This window comes from Perognathus longimembris, chromosome 6 (genome assembly GCF_023159225.1).
Source record: "Perognathus longimembris pacificus isolate PPM17 chromosome 6, ASM2315922v1, whole genome shotgun sequence".
Lineage (NCBI taxonomy): Eukaryota > Metazoa > Chordata > Mammalia > Rodentia > Heteromyidae > Perognathus > Perognathus longimembris.
In genome coordinates this window covers 12,373,406-12,389,689 of record NC_063166.1, presented here as the reverse complement: position 1 = coordinate 12,389,689, position 16,284 = coordinate 12,373,406, and positions in this window count along the sequence as shown.

The following is a 16,284-nucleotide window of genomic DNA, read 5'->3' as shown; positions in this document are numbered from 1 at the left end:
CCACGGCCAGGCAGCAACCAATCCCGTGGCGAGAGGAGGCTTCTGCGCCTCCAATCCGGAGGCGGGCAGGCGGTGCGGGGGCGGGGACGGCCGGCGTGCAGGGCTCACCCTCCGCCTTCAGGGGGCAGTCGAGGGCCGCGCGGACGGCGGGGGTGGCACGCGGGCCGCTGGAAGTCAGGTCCTGCTGCTGGCTCCACCGTTCTGGTTGAAGCCCGAGTGTAGGGTCACTCTGTGACCTAACACAGTTGGGTTTTTTGTTTGTTTGTTTTTGTTACTTGTTCTTTAATTATCCTTAGCTGTACAAAGAGGTCTCAACTCAACATGTGCGTAAGATGCATCTTGATCAATTCAATGTCATGTCTTTCATCAGTCTCCCTCATCTCTCCTGCTCCATCCACCCCCTCAACTTCAGCCCTGGGCCTGCAGGACCCTAGCTGTATCCCCGTAGGCCTTGAGGGTTACTGCTGCCCAGCTGTGGGACCATCAGAGGAGCGGCTGTCGAGAGGATTAAGTGAAGACATGGAGAAGGAGCCCAATATGGACAGTTCCAAATGGTGAGCCTCTTTGAGGTTTGGGGGAACAGCAGCAGAAAGAACAAAGGGGTCAGCTCCTTCCCCCAAATCCCAGCATCTTTGGCAATCTTGGGTCAAGGATTTCATGGTCTGATCATCAACATGGTCCACACTCACTCAGAAATCTGACTGAGTAGACTTTACTGCTTTCATTATCCTGTTTGTGATTATTGTGTTGCCAAATACTCCTTTGGGAGAAACTCAGCCAAGGGTACAAGAGATCTCTTTTCTTATTATTGAATGTAGATCCATACATAGCTTAAATGAGTGTCCCTATACATATAACTTACAGAGATATATGCTTATAGTTTTATACCAGATCCCATTCTCTTCAAAATCACAAATGATTTGAAAAAAACCCCAAGAGGATAGAAACCAATAACAACAATCAAGAGAACTACTCTCAGCAGATCACAGTGGCTCACTCCTCTAACCCCAACTACTCAGGAGACTGCAATCTAAGGACCATGGTTCAAAGCCAGCCTGTGGAGGAAAGTTCATGAGACTTTTATCTTCAATAAACTACCAAAAAGCCAGAGTGGAGGTGTGGCTCAAGTAGTATAGCACTAGCCTTGAGTGCAAAAAAAAAAAGAAGAAGAAGAAGAAGAAGAACCTCAGAAATAGTGCCCAAGCACTGAGTTCAAACCCCGGGACTAGCATAAAAGAAACAAACCAGGGCTGGGAATATGGCCTAGTGGCAAGAGTGCCATTTGTATACATGAAGCCCTGGGTTCGATTCCTCAGCACCCCCATATATGGAAAATGGCAAGAAGTGGTGCTGTGGCTCAGGGGATAGAGTGCTAGTCTTGAGCAAACAGAAGACAGGGACAGTGCTCAGGCTGAGTGCAAGCCCCAGGACTGGCAAAAAACAAAACAAAACAAAACAAAACAGAAATTTTTTAAAAAAAATCAGAATCTGGCCTGGTGCTGGTGGCTCATGCCTATAATTCTAGCTACTCAGGAGGCTGAGATCTGAGGATTGCAGGTTGAAGCCATCCCCAGCAGAAAAGCTCGAGACTCTTATCTCCAATAAACTACTCAAAATCCAGAAGTAGTGCTGTGACTCGAATGGTAGAGCACTAGCCTTGAGCACAAAGAGGCTCAGGGACAGTGCCTAGGTCCTGAGTTAAAGCCCCACAACCAACAACAAAAATCAGAATCTGTAGGAGGCCTATAAAATGAATGTCTCTATTTAGAACCCCGAAGAAAAGAAACAATTATTACACTTGAAAATAGAAATGGGAAAAATCATGAAACTAAACCTGCTTTTTGAGATGATCAACAAAATGGATCTAGAAAAAACAAAAAGACAAAAAAAAAAAAAAACCCCACAACCCACCAATAGCAGGAATGACAAAGGTGACATCATTACAGGTTCTATAGACAAGAAATGTAAAAGAGGGGGCTGGGGATATGGCCTAGTGGCAAGAGTGCTTGCCTCATATACTTGAAGCCCTGGGTTCGATTCCCCAGCACCACGTATACAGAAAATGGCCAGAAGTGGCGCTGTGACTCAAGTGGCAGAGTGCTAGCCTTGAGCAAAAAGAAGCCAGGGACAGTGCTCAGGCCCTGAGTCCAAGGCCCAGGACTGGCAAAAAAAAAAAAAAAAAAAAGAAAGAGGGAGAGAGAGAGAGAGAGAGAGAGAGAACAAATTACTGAACTGCACTAAAGATGACACAAATTTATAGCAATTACATTGAAATGGCACTATCTTAGCTTTAATAGCATACAGCAATTAACTGCTCCTATTCAGTTCTAACCCCTCTTTTTGGGCTGCTATTTTATATATTTTATATATTTCATGTATTTATACATTGCATACACAACATACATTTATAATCAGGTTGCTATTTTATGAATTCATACATTTATATATTGTATGCATAACATACATTTGTTATTGCTTCATGCATTTGATTTTTAAATCATATAAAGACAAAAAAGAGTTATACTGTAAACCAAAAATGCAATAAGCTTTATATTACTCATATACCCTTGCCAATAATCTATATTGTGTGTCGGCAGATACTGGGGCTTGAACCCAGGGTCAGGGTGCTCCCCCTTAGCTTTTCACTCAAGGATGCTGCTCTGCCACTTAAGCCACTGCTCCACTCTGACTTCTTGCATATGTACATATATATATACATATATATGTCTATGTCTGTCTGTCTGTCTATCTATCTCTTTATCTAGATGTGGTGAAACTAGAACCCTCTGCATTACTGGTGAGAATGTAAAATGGTACATTCACTCCGGAAAACAGTATAGATACTCCTCAAAACAAAAATAAAAGCAAGAGCTGTGTGTGCACAGTGGCTTGCACCAGCCATCCCAGCCACAGTGGAAAGTGTAAACAGAAGGATGGGGGTCCAACTGTCCCAGGCAAAAGCAAGATCCCGTCTCAAAAACAGCTAGAGCAACCAAGGCTGGAGCATGGCTCAAGTGGTACAGCACCAGCCTAGGAAATACTAAGTTCTGGATTCAAACCCCAATAAGATCAGAAAAGAAAGGTCATACGAGACAAAGGAGAACACTTTATATTGATTAAAAGGCTGATTCATCAAGAATACCCAATAATTTTTTTTTTTTTTTTTGTCAGTCCTGGGGCTTGGACTCAGGGCCTGAGCTCTGTCCCTGGCTTCTTTTTGCTCAAGGCTAGCACTCTGCCACTTGAGCCACAGCGCCACTTCTGGCCATTTTCTGTATATGTGGTGCTGGGGAATCGAACCCAGGGCCTCATGTATATGAAGCAGGCACTCTTGCTACTAGGCCATATCCCCAGCCCAATATCCAATAATTATAAACAAAACCTAATAACAAGGAAATTGTGACTGAAATTAAGTGAGAAATACACTTTTTTTCCCTTCTTTTTCTTTATCTGAGAAGTTGATGGGAATTTTCTTACACATTTAAACATGTTCCTATCTAATAAATGTATCAAGAAACAAAAATGCCCAAAAAAAACAAAAACAAAGAAACAAAAATGAATATTATATATACCTTATAAGCATATGCATACAGTAGCATGATTTTGTTTTTCATTTGTATTTAATTTGTTTTGTTTCGCTTTGCTGTTGGGGTGGAACTCAGGGCCTTGAGCACACTAAGCAGGCACTCTACCACCGGGCTATACCCCAGCCCCTATCGAACTTTTTTTTGATGACTTCTAATCCTGTATAATTATGGGGTAAAAAGTGGCAGATAACGTATATAATATGGAATTACTGAGTCAATGTAATCACATGTCATGTTAACTACTTATCATATATTCTTTTTTTTTTTTGCCAGTCCTGGGCCTTGGACTCAGGGCCTGAGCACTGTCCCTGGCTTCCTTTTGCTCAAGGCTAGCACTCTGCCACTTGAGCCACAGCGCCACTTCTGGCTTTTTCTGTATATGTCATGCTGGGGAATCGAACCCAGGGCTTCATGTACATAAGGCAAACACTTTTGCCACTAGGCCCCTACTTATCATATATTCTTCCTAACACAACTTTGTATCCTTGTCAGGTCTCCTCAACCCCCCCCCCCCACCCCACACCATGACTGGTACCAGCATTCTGCCTGCTCCTTCAATGAGTTTGATTATTTTGCATTCCACACATAAAAGCATGCAACATCTGTCTAGGAATACACAGTTATGTGATAATAGTTAAGATTTAGGTACCCCGCTTTTAATACTGAACAGAGTATCCCAGAGAAATCAGTAAGGTAATAAAGGACTTATAAAACATTGAAAACTGGGGCTGGAGATATGGCCTTGTGGCAAAGAATGCCTACCTCAAATACATGAAGCCCTGGGTTCAATTCCCCAGCCACCACATATACAGAAAACAGCCAGAAGTGGCGCTGTGGCTCAAAAAGCCAGGGACATTGCTCAGGCCCTAAGTCCCAAAAAACAGTGAAAACCAAGCAGACATATCCAGACATATCCAGACCACTCCAACAGCAAAATACATCTTTATTCTCAAGTGCACATGGAACATACTCCAGGATAAAGCATGTTAACACACACAAACATAGGCACATCTTAAATATAAATATAATATATATATATATATATATACACACATACATATATACACATATATGTTCCAACAAAGGAAAGCTCAGGACTAGATGGCTTTGGTGGTGAATTCTACCAGACATCTAAACATTGAGCACTGAGTTATCAGCACATCAGCACATTTCCTCATTCTCAGCATGGTCCTGACTTCAAAGCCCCTCTTCCCCAGGGCCGGAGGGTGTCTTCCATTTGCTCCGAGGCTTTGTGGAAAGGGAGATGGACAGTTACCAAATCAACAACGGAGCCCACTTCGACGCCTCCCTCCGCCTCGCTCCGCCTCGCTCCGCCTCGCTCCGCCTCGCTCCGCCTCCCTCCGCCTCCCTCCGCCTTCCCGCAGCTCACCATGTCCTGGCTTATCCCACAGTCTAAGTGACCGAGGGAGGGTATTTGGTGGGGAAGATGTCGAACCCTCTGACTTCTTTTATCTCTGTATTTTTCTAAGATTTATTTTTTTATTTTTTATTTTTTGCCCGTCCTGGGGCTTGAACTCAGGGCCTGGGCGCTGTCCTTGAGCTTCTCTGTGCTCAAGGCTAGCACTCTACCATGTGAGCCATAGCACCACTTCTGGCCTTTTCTGTTTATGTGGTACTGAGGAATTGAACCCAGGGCTTCATGCATGCTAGGCAAGCATTACTCAACTGTAAGCACTGTTTACTGTGGAGCACATCCTATCTCACTTAGAAGCATGCTTCCTCTTGCTCTGACCACATTCCCACAGCCACCAGGGGTCTGGTTCTTGGTCCCATGCTCCATTCTATGTCCTCTTATTTCTACCTAGTTATTTCCATTTCCTTTCATCACATTGTTACTATTTTTTTTTCAGCGTTGAGGATGAAACTCAGGCCTTCACACATGCTAGGCAAGAACTCTATTACTGAGTTCTTTTTTTTTTTTTTTTTTGGCCAGTCCTGCGCCTTGGACTCAGGGACTGAGCACTGTCCCTGGCTTCTTCCCGCTCAAGCTAGCACTCTGCCACCTGAGCCACAGCGCCCCTTCTGGCCGTTTTCTGTATACGTGGTGCTGGGGAATTGAACCTAGGGCTTCATGTATGGGAGGCAAGCTCTCTTGCCACTAGGCCATATCCCCAGCCCCTCTATTACTGAGTTCTAACACTAGTTGTGTGTGTATGTGTGCATGCACACACCAGTATTAGCTAGGGCTTGTACTTATGGCCTGGGTACTGTCACTTGGCTTTTCATTCAAGGGTGCTACTTTACTACTTGAGCCACAGCTCCACTTCTGGCTTTTTGCTGGTTCATTGGAGATAAATCTCATAGACTTTCCAGCCCAGGCTAGCTTTGAACCTCTATCCCCAGATTTCAGCCTCTTGAGTAGCTGGGATTACAGGTGTGAGCCACCAGCACCTAGCTTCTATTAAGTCTGATGCTGATGGGGCATAGGACTTTCATAGTTCAGTGTTTTTCCTACTAGCATTTCCCAGTTATCTTGGGCCTCCTCAGTGCTTTCTCCTATGAGTAGAGTTAAATCTGTCAGGCTGTATGTAGCAGAGTGGCAAAATCACTTGCCTAGCAAGTGCAACATCCTGAATTCGATCCTTAACAAAAATAAAATAAAATTGTCAGGCTGGGCACCAGTGGCTCACGCCTATAATCCTAGTTAACTCAGGAGGCTGAGATCTGGGGATAGAGATTCAAAGCCAGACTGGGCAAGAAAATCTGTGAGTTGTTTTTGTTTTTGTTTTTTTGCCAGTCCTGGGGCTTAAACTCAGGGCCTGACACTATCCCTGGCTTCTGTTTGCTCAAGGCTAGCACTCTGCCACTTCTGTGTATGTGGTGCTGAGGAATCGAACCCAGGGCTTCATGCATGCTAGGCAAGCACTCTACCACTAAGCCACATTCCCAGCCCCTCTGTGAGACTCTTATCTCCAATAAACTACTCAGAAAAAGCCAGAAGTGGTGCTGTGACTCAAGTGCTCAGGGACAGTGCCCAGGCTCACAGTTCAAACCCCAAGCCCGGCAAGAAAAAAAACAATTAATGAGTTTCACTGAAGCAGTTGGCTTTGCTAAGTGTCCACTTCCTTGCTCATGAGCTGGGCTTTAAGGTCACAGGGCCGTACAGACTCCGTGGAAGGCAGCCGACGGCAGGTGGTTTTTCCTGTGTGAGGCCTAATGCAGTCACTGCTGTTTTAAAGCCTTGGCTGGCTTCTGAGTGATGAGGAAGAAAGTGACCCTGGCTCACCTTTCCCTGGCTCACTGTTGCCATCGTGTTCCAGATTGGGCCCCTCTTTATTATCACCAAGCCCAGTGCTCTGCTATCCCACAAGTGTACCTCCAGCTGAGTGCCCCCGCATCCCTCCTGAGCCATTTGGAGGTGACTTCTCCTTTGAGGCAGCTACTCCACCATTAGTCTTTTTTTTTTGGGGGGGGGGCCAGTCCTGGGGCTTGGACTCAGGGCCTGAGCACTGTCCCTGGCTTCTTCTTGCTCAAGGCTAGCACTCTGCCACTTGAGCCACAGCGCCCCTTCTGGCCATTTTCCGTATATGTGGTGCTGGGGAATCGAACCCAGGGCCTCATGTATATGAGGCAAGCACTCTTGCCACTAGGCCATATCCCCAGCCCCCTCCACCATTAGTCTTTTCCCATCACATTTACCACTTGTATTGTTACTGCCTTTGTCTGTTGTAACTTTGTTCATGTTACTATTGTTGTTGTTGTTGTTATCCATTGTGGGTCTTGAACTCTGGGCCTGGGCGCTGTTCCTGAGCTCTTCAGCTCAAAGCTAGGGCTCTACCACTTGAGCCTTAGTGCCACTTCCAGTTTCCTGTGGGTTAATTGGAGATAAGAGTCTCCTAGGGGGCTGGGAGTATGGCCTAGTGGCAAGAGTGCTTGCTTCCTACACATGAAGCTCGTCTCCTGGGGCTGGGAATATGGCCTAATGGTAGAGTGTTTGCCTCGTATACATGAAACCCTGGGTTCAATTCCTCAGCACCACATATATAGAAAAAGCCAGACGTGGCGCTGTGGCTCAAGTGGTATAGTGCTAGCCTTGAGCAAAAAAGAAGCCAGGGACAGTGCTCAGGCCCTGAGTCCAAGCCCCAGGACTGGCAAAAAAAAAAAAAAAAAAAAAAAGAAAGAAAAAGAAAAGAAAAAGAGTCTCCTAGACCTTTCCTCTTTGGGGCTGGCTTTGAACTGCGGTCCTCAGATCTCAGCTTCCTGAGTAGCTAGTTTACAGGCATGAGCCACTGGCACACAGCTCATATTATTTAGTGTGTGTGTTTTGCTGGTCCTGGGCCTTGAACTCAAGGCCTAGGCTCTGTCTCTGAGCCTCTCTGTGCTTAAGGCTCGCACTCTACCACTTGAGCCACAGAGCCACTTCCAGTTTTTTTCTGTTTATGTGGTGCTGAGGAATCAAACGACCTTCACAGTAACTGAGGACAGTCACCTAAGACCACAGAGCCTGTCAGCAGCTGGGCACCCCCTTCATGCCACCGACTTTGTGTCACACCATGGGGCCTTTCAATGAATGACAGTCCACTCTCCCTTCCTCTTCTAGCTGGTTTACCCATTGCATGCCACCTGCTACCTAAGCCAGTGCCTCTGTGAGAATCATGTGTCCTGAGCTCAGCACACTGCTGGTATTCAGGATACAGAGCATACAGCCCAAAGACTGCACCCTCAGATTCTGAAATGCTAGCTGGGTGTCACAGACTAGGAGGAAACAAGCCTTTCACATTCCAGGTCTGAAAGTAGGCAGCCAACAAGCATGCCAACAGGCTTTTGGGTCCAGTGATCAGGTCTCTAGGGATAGGAGGCAGCCTGACAGGATGAGGGGGGACTGCCATGTGTACTGGCCAGGACAGTCAGGGTCACAGCCCCCACCAGACATCAGGGCAGCCTCTCCACACTGGCCAAGAGCTGTCCTGGTCTTTTCAGTTGATTTCCACTCATCACCTATGACCAAGTTTGGGGGATTCTTCTTTGGATTTCTTGTTTAGCCACAAGTTCTGAAGGCTATTGGAAGACTAGCCTAGAGAGGATCCCACACTTGGCATTTACTCTGAAAACAAAACAGAGAACCAAGAAAGTAGTAAACATGATGCTGGTAAGCCACCATTACACTACTGGTCCACAGATCTTACACGTGAAGTGGAGGTGTCAGACTGGATCCCAGTGTACCAGGCTCAGCAGGGGTTTCCTGACTGTGCCGACTGCATCAGCATTGATGAGCTCAGTCTCATTGTGCACATGACTCCGGCAAAACAAAGAGCCCTTTGACAGGGGCAGGGAGCTGAATGTGATGGTACAGCCGGAAATTTTAGCACACGGAGGCTGAGGCAAAGGGGATCGAGAGCAAGAGGCCAATAATACATAGAGTGGAGGGTGAGGAGGATGGAAGGGGTGACATTGATGAAGATGCATTTTATTCATAAACTGACATGTTGAATGGAAACCTCTTTGTGCAACTACTTACGTAATTAAAGACAGAATTGCAGGGCAACCTGAGTTATATAGCAATCTCCTGTTTTTTGTTTTTTAAAAAGAGCAAGAGCCCCCAGAAGACAGACAAGGCAAGGGTTTGCAGAATCTGAGTCTTATTGCAAAGGGTGCCCTGGTCAGTGGCTACGCATTTATTCTGTGGAAATAAAGTTAACAGGCTATCTTTGGCTTCTTTAATACCATGTCATGTGTCTTGACCTTAGTGCTACCTTCTCTCTGGGCACATACATGAGTCTGCGTGAGATCCCTGTGACTTGTTTCCTGGAAAGAGCTCTTTCACTGACCACATTGGGTTTCCTGACACCTGGCCAGGGTGGTACCAGCCGGGTCTGCTGTGGGGCCCCTGCTTGTGACGGTATATGGATATACTGATCTATGATAGGCTGTTCTTCTTGCTTTTCTACCCTCCTTCTTTTCCCTCATGTGTGGTAGGCAAGGCACAGCTTCTACATGGCTCCTCTCCAAGCTCTCCTCTGCTGGTTCTCTTTTCCACACTTTGCCCTCAGCACACTGTTGGTCATCTCAACTAAAAATAAAAATGCTCCTCTTATTGCTGGGTGCTAGTGGCTAACATCTACAATCCTAGCTACTCAGGACGCTGAGATCTGAGGATCATCATAGTACAAAGCCAGCCTGGGCAGGAAAGTCTATGAGACTCTTCGTTACTTACCCGCCAAAAGCCACCAGAAGTGGGGCTGCGGTTCAAGTGGCAGAGCACTAGTCTTGAGCAAAAAAACTTAGGCATAGCACCCAGGTCCTGAGTTCAAGCCCCAGGGCTGGTACAATAAACGTTCTTCCTGTTTGGGCCCAAGAGGTATGCTGCTCACTTTCTGTGTGCCACCTGTCTGTTGTCCTCTGCCCCCAAGTCCTCCCTATACACACCTTCAAAAACCGGCTCACTGGGGCTGGGAATGGGCCTTAGCAGTAGAGTGCTCACCTAACATGCATGAAGCCCTGGGTTCAATTCCTCAGCATCACATAAACAGAAAAGGCTAGAAGTGGCGCTGTGGCTCAAGTGGTAAAGTGCTAGCCTTGAGCAAAAAGCAGGGACAGTGCCCAGGCCCCAGAACTGGCAAAAACAAAACAAAAATCTGGCTCACTGTCAGGTATCAGTGGCTCACGCCTGGTATCCCAGCTACTCAGGAGGCTGAGATCTGAGGATTGTGGTTCGAAGTCAGCCCAGACAGGAAAGTCTGTGAGGCTTTTGTGCTGGTCATAGGGCTTGAACTCAGCACATGGGTGCTGTCCCGAGCCTCTTTTGCTCAAGTCTAGCCCTCTACCACATGAGCCACAGCTCTACTTCCCGCAAGACTCTTACCTCCAAGAAACCATAAAGCCAGAAATGGAGCTGTGGGCTCAGGTGCTATTGAACAGGCCTTCCTTGAACAAAAAAGTTCAGGGACAGTGCAGGGTCCTGAGTTCAAGCCCTAAAGTCAACACAAACATGAAAGGACTTATGCACTCTGAACTCTACCCCCATCAGGCTCCCAGTGTGCCCTGGTGCAGGAAGGACGTGCAAAGGCCCTCTCCAGTGTAGGGCACTGGCCGTGTGCCCCCGGCACCTTGCAGCACAGAAGACAGGAGCAAACATGGGAGGTTCTAACTGCCACTGGCATCTCCACCTGACTGCTCCTCAGTTCCCTCCGGGGCACATCTCCATGGGGCCACCTCTGACCCCTAGAGCCATTCCCAAGAACTTCCTGCGGAAGCTAGACCTGAAATACACGTGCACCAGATAAATTATACAGGTCTCTTAAGTATTCACACACAGCGAGCCCAACGGAGGATACTCTTAGGGAAAGAACACAAAGGCACAATACCTATGTGCCACTGACCCATACAAAATATTTATTGAAAAAATTCCAGAAAGTGGAAATGACTTTTGTGTGTGTGTGTGTGTGTGTGTGTGTGTGTGTGTGTGTGTGTGCTGGGGCTTGAATTCTGGGCCTGGGTACTGTCCCCAAGCTCTTCAGCTCAAAGCTAGCACTCTACCACTTTGAGCCACAGTGCCACTTCTCTCTCACTCTCTCTCTCTCTCTCTCTCTCTCTCTATATATATATATATATTTTTTTTTTTTGCCAGTTCTGGGGCTTGGACTCAGGGCCAGAGCACTGTCCCTGGCTTCTTTTTTTTTGCTCAAGGCTAGCACTCTGCCACTTAAGCCACAGCGCCACTTCTGGCCATTTTCTGTATATGTGGTGCTGAGGAATTGAACCCAGGGCCTCATGTATACGACGCGAGCACTCTTGCCACTAGGCCATATCCCCAGCCCCACAGTGCCACTTCTGATTTTCTGGTGGTTAACTGGAGATGAGTCTCACGGACTTTCCTGCCGTGAGTTGGCTTTGAACCTCAATCCTCAGATCTCAGCCTCCTGAGTAGCTAGGATTACATGTGTGAGCACTTAGCAGAAACACGTTGTTTTCCTTTTTGCCTTATTTGTTCCTTTGGCTGTCTTTGGGGAGGGTAAAGGGGGGGGGCACAGAAAAGGCAGGACAAAGGGTGAACATATGCAGCAGTGGTACTCATTAGACACTATGTTGAAAATGAACTATATAACTTCTGGGTAGGGACTGGAGGGGAAAACCTGGAGAAACAAAGGGGCGATATCATCCAAGAAGAACTGTACTCTACCTGACTTACATAACTATAACCCCTCTGTACCTCACTTTTATAATAACAACAAAAACTTTTCCAAAGGAAAGAAAAGAACTCACCAAGGAGAATGAAACAAAAAGGACTAAAGATCTTAGGGAAAGCTCTGGAAAGAAGAGACCAGACACTACTGGCGATGTGTGTGAAATACTGTTTTTTATTGGTTGGCACAAGATTACAACCTATTCCAGTGCCCTTCCCTCCCGCACAGCTCAGATTCAAGGAAACAGATTGAACACACAGAAAGGAACAGCGCGCACACAGGTTTAAGCATTTGTTTTTACAAAAGGAGTTGGCTATGGGAGTGGTGAATTCTAGTGTAGTGCTACGGTAGTAGTATAGACTACAGGGAAAGATGTCTGTCCCCCTCTGCTTGTGTCTGAGACCTAGGGAAAGGATATATAGGGCTGGCCTGCTGATAAGGGGGGGTGGGGGTGGGGGTGGCTGGCATCTGCTGTGTACCTGTCTCTGGTCAAACCCGAGGTTGAGGCTACCCCAGTCCCTCTCAGCCCTCCTCCTCAACGCTCCTGTACCTCTGGCTGCATCCATGGGAAAAGGAGTGAAGGAAGCCCGAGAATCCCACCCACACTCCAAAGTTTCCTTCTACCTTTTCCACTCAAGGCAGTGCACTCTACGCGCACTCTAAGGCCCTGGGCAAGAGGCCAGGCCTGGGCAGGTGGCCCTGCGCAAGACATGCTTGACTTTTCACACAGTGCCAAGGGGTTCTGGGAAAACAGGACCATGCACCCACAGGCAAAGCATGTAGACTGAAGGCCAGGCCACTGTCAAACCAACCCTCTATTTCAGGGCCCTGCACCAAGTACCAAGGACTACATCAACCCCACTCCCTTCTCCACAAGTGACCTTCCTTGGATCCCCAGCTCTCCCACGCTCATTCAGGGTTATTCTTGCTGCACTCTCCAAAGATAACTCAGTCTGTTTGTTGTTAAACTCCCTGGGCCCTGGGTTTCTGCCTCAGTTCTGGACACATTGATGAACCTGAGTACAAGGGGAAAGGACAAGACAGACTTTGACTTTGCAGTTAAAACACACTTCTATGTAAGTTGGCCATAGGGTACACCTGCATGTCTAGCTCATCTTTTAAGCTGGAATGGTCCCAGAGCCCATCCTCTGACGCTGACCATCCTCTGGTCCCTTTCTGAGGCTAAAGGGCTGAGTGGAGTGGAGGTGATCACGGTGGGACAAACCCCTTCTAAAGCCTTCCGCTCCTGGCAGGTTACACTCCACAGCTACGGAGACGGGGCCTTTCTATCCCTCACAGTCCATCTTCTGCCAAAGTCCTGGATAGGGCGCAAAGCTGGGTCCTTGAAATAAAGGTCAGGCTGGCAAAAGCAAGTTTTCACATGCTCCCACCAGGCTTCTATTCCTCTCTCTGATGCACCTGAGAAAGTGAGACATTTTGCTTACTTTCATTTTACAATGGTTCCCAACAACTTCAAATGCTCCTGACTTCCTTAATTAAGTCCTTGGCCAGCTGGTAGCCATCTTTCTTAAGACAGATACACTAAAATCCTGCTCGTTCTACCCATCATCCTTTGATTAGAAGCCAGTTTGAAAGTGTTCAGACCATAAAAGAACCCAGCATACTTTTTCTTTTACAAGCATGTGGACCAACTGCCTTTCTAACTACTAATACTACAGTACACTATGCTCCTGGGTCCTAAGCTAAAAATAGGCATGTCTATGCACGGACAAAATGGAAAGGCCAAGACTCTCAGAGGGTAAACTAAGTGCTGGTAGCAAGGGTTTTGGTGGTTATTGGTTTGATATGGGATTTTGTAATGCAGCCCAGGCTGGACAGGAACTTGAGACTTCCCTGCCTTGAGTACTGGAATTACAGGCGAAAAAAAAAAAAGGGTGGTGGTGGTGGTGGTGCCAGTCCTGGGGCTTGAACTTGGTACTTGGGTGCTGTCCGTACACTTTTTTGCTCAAGACTACTGCTCTACCTCTTGGGCCATATCTCAATTTCCCACTTTGTTTTGGTGGTAACTGAAGGTAAGAATCTCACAGACTTTCTTCCCCAGGCTGGCTTCAAACAGTGATGCTCAGATCTCAGCCTCCCGAGTAGCTAGGACTACAGAAGTGAACCACCAGCAGCTGACATGGCTGGAAGAGCTATTGTACTGGATTGTGGAGTTGTTCTATAAATGGAATGACTACAGAAGAATAAGCATGTAGTATATAATTCTTCTAGACCCGAATATATGTTTTGACTGAATTCTAGATTGGCCTACATTGTGCTTGGGGGAGAGCAAGATAAAAGGATGGAGTACATAAGTGGTAATAAACCTGGCAGAATGATAATGCTATTTTCATAGCTTTTTAGGCCAATATCCAGGATTTTAAGTGTCTTTTCTGGTGCTGCCTCATAAAAAATAAAGTAACTCTTAGTGTTCAAAACAGAATGTCAACCAAAGAAAACCTGGAATGGCTAAACAACTGCCTGCTAGTGAGAGAAATGACTTCACCTTCGAGAGATGCTGATTTTATGGCAAAGGCGGCATTTGTCTCTTCAGCAGAGCCTCTCTGCTCCCTCTCAGTAATGCTTTTCCTTCCGCTTCCCCTCCCCAGGGATCAGTCCCATTTTCTAAGACAAGCTCAAGCTCACCAAGTCATCACTATAATCAAAGCCTGAGGGGAGAGGCAGCCAAGACCATGTGACTGCTGGCCCCAGCAAGTGTGCCCAAACAGCCCAAAGTGAGCTCTTTCTATGTACGCATTTTTTTTTTTTTTTTTTTTTTTGGCCAGTCCTGGGCCTTGGACTCAGGGCCCGAGCACTGTCCCTGGCTTCTTCCCGCTCAAGGCTAGCACTCTGCCACTTGAGCCACAGCGCCGCTTCTGGCCGTTTTCTGTATATGTGGTGCTGGGGAATCGAACCTAGGGCCTCGTGTATCTGAGGCAGGCACTCTTGCCACTAGGCTATATCCCCAGCCCTATGTACGCATTTTTAAGATGACTGGAAGACAAGCTTTGTGATTACTCAGGGAGTGAGAGCTGTCACTTCTTTTTCCCTTTGAACTCAGGACCTGGACACTCTCCCTGAGCTTTTTTGCTCAAGGCTAGTGCTCTATCACTTGAGTCACAGCCCCATTTCTGTGTTGTTGGTGTTTTTGTTTCTTTGTTTTTTTGGTCGGTGACTATTTGGAGATCAGAGTTTTACAGACTGTCCTGCCTGGGCTGGTTTTGAACCATGGTCCTCAGGTCTCAGCCTCTGGAGTAGCTAGGATTACAGGCACGAGACACCAAAGCCAGGCAAAAGCTTTTTATTTTCTTGGATGTTTTGATCAGCATCTCTCATCCTTGCAGGATTATCAGCTAAGGCCTGCAAAGCAGTCTCCCTGACACCCAGGAGCCCAGGACCTGCAGCGACTCAAAGCAGTTAAACACATGGGCAACAGTAATTTTCATGGACTACAGCCAGGGCTCTGCAACACTTTTTCCCCCTAAAATCTCAAATGTCTCACTGGCTAAGGTGACACGTAATGTGACATGGGAAACAGCCATTCGTGGTAGTAAGGTCTCTTATCACAGAGCTTACCAGAGAGCTCACAAACTGAGTCTGGCATGCTTTTGGGCCCATTTCAAATGTGGAAGCCCAATAGAGGCAAAGCTTAACCACCCAACATCACAGCTCCACAGGCCCAAGGGAAAGGACTGACAGGTTGTCAGACACCACACCCAGCCAGTGGACAGGTAGCACCTGCACCTCCTTCAGAGTCCTTAGGAAACCTCTAAGGAGGAGCCATTTGCACTCCCCTAGTGCTGCAGGGTCTAACTATCAGCTCCTGCTTCTACAGAGCCTGGGATTACTTTCTGAAGCAGATAGACCATGGTGGAGCTGTATGATGAATTACAGACAATTCCCATTTCCCTATTGTTTCTCCAGGAATTGTCCCTATTCTAAATGGATTTAGAATATATTTCAGATATATTAAAAGCATTTTGTTGTGGCAAAAATCACATTGTAGTTACTCAATGATTTCAGTGAACTGAAAGAGTTGAGTGTGGCTCAGACTAAGCTGTTTTTTGTTTTTTTTTCCTTCAAAGAAGACAAGGACTCAGCAACTGGAGAGAACTGAGAAAACACATACCCAGGTCTAACGAAAGCCCTCAGTGCACAATGTATGTGAGGAAGAGAAAAGGAAAAAGAACAGAGGAACAATTCCACACAGAACTATTTTTCTCTTCTTTCAAAACAACAGAGGCTGGGGATGGGGCTTAGTGATAGGGTGCTTGCCTAGCATGCATGAAGCCCTGGGTTCAATCCCTCAGAACCATATACACAGAAAGGACCTGAGCAAAAGAAGCTCAGGGACAGTGCCCAGGCTGAGTTCAAGCCCCAGGACTGGCAAAACAAAACAAAACAAAAACAAAAATCACCAGCTGCCTTTTTCTTCTAAGTAAAGCCTAGGGGTGACTCCTAACATCAAGAGAGAAAATACTTGTCACCAAGGAACGTGACTACATGGCAATCCTGTATAAAACTACTGCAAACACTCCCAGAGCCTGGAACCC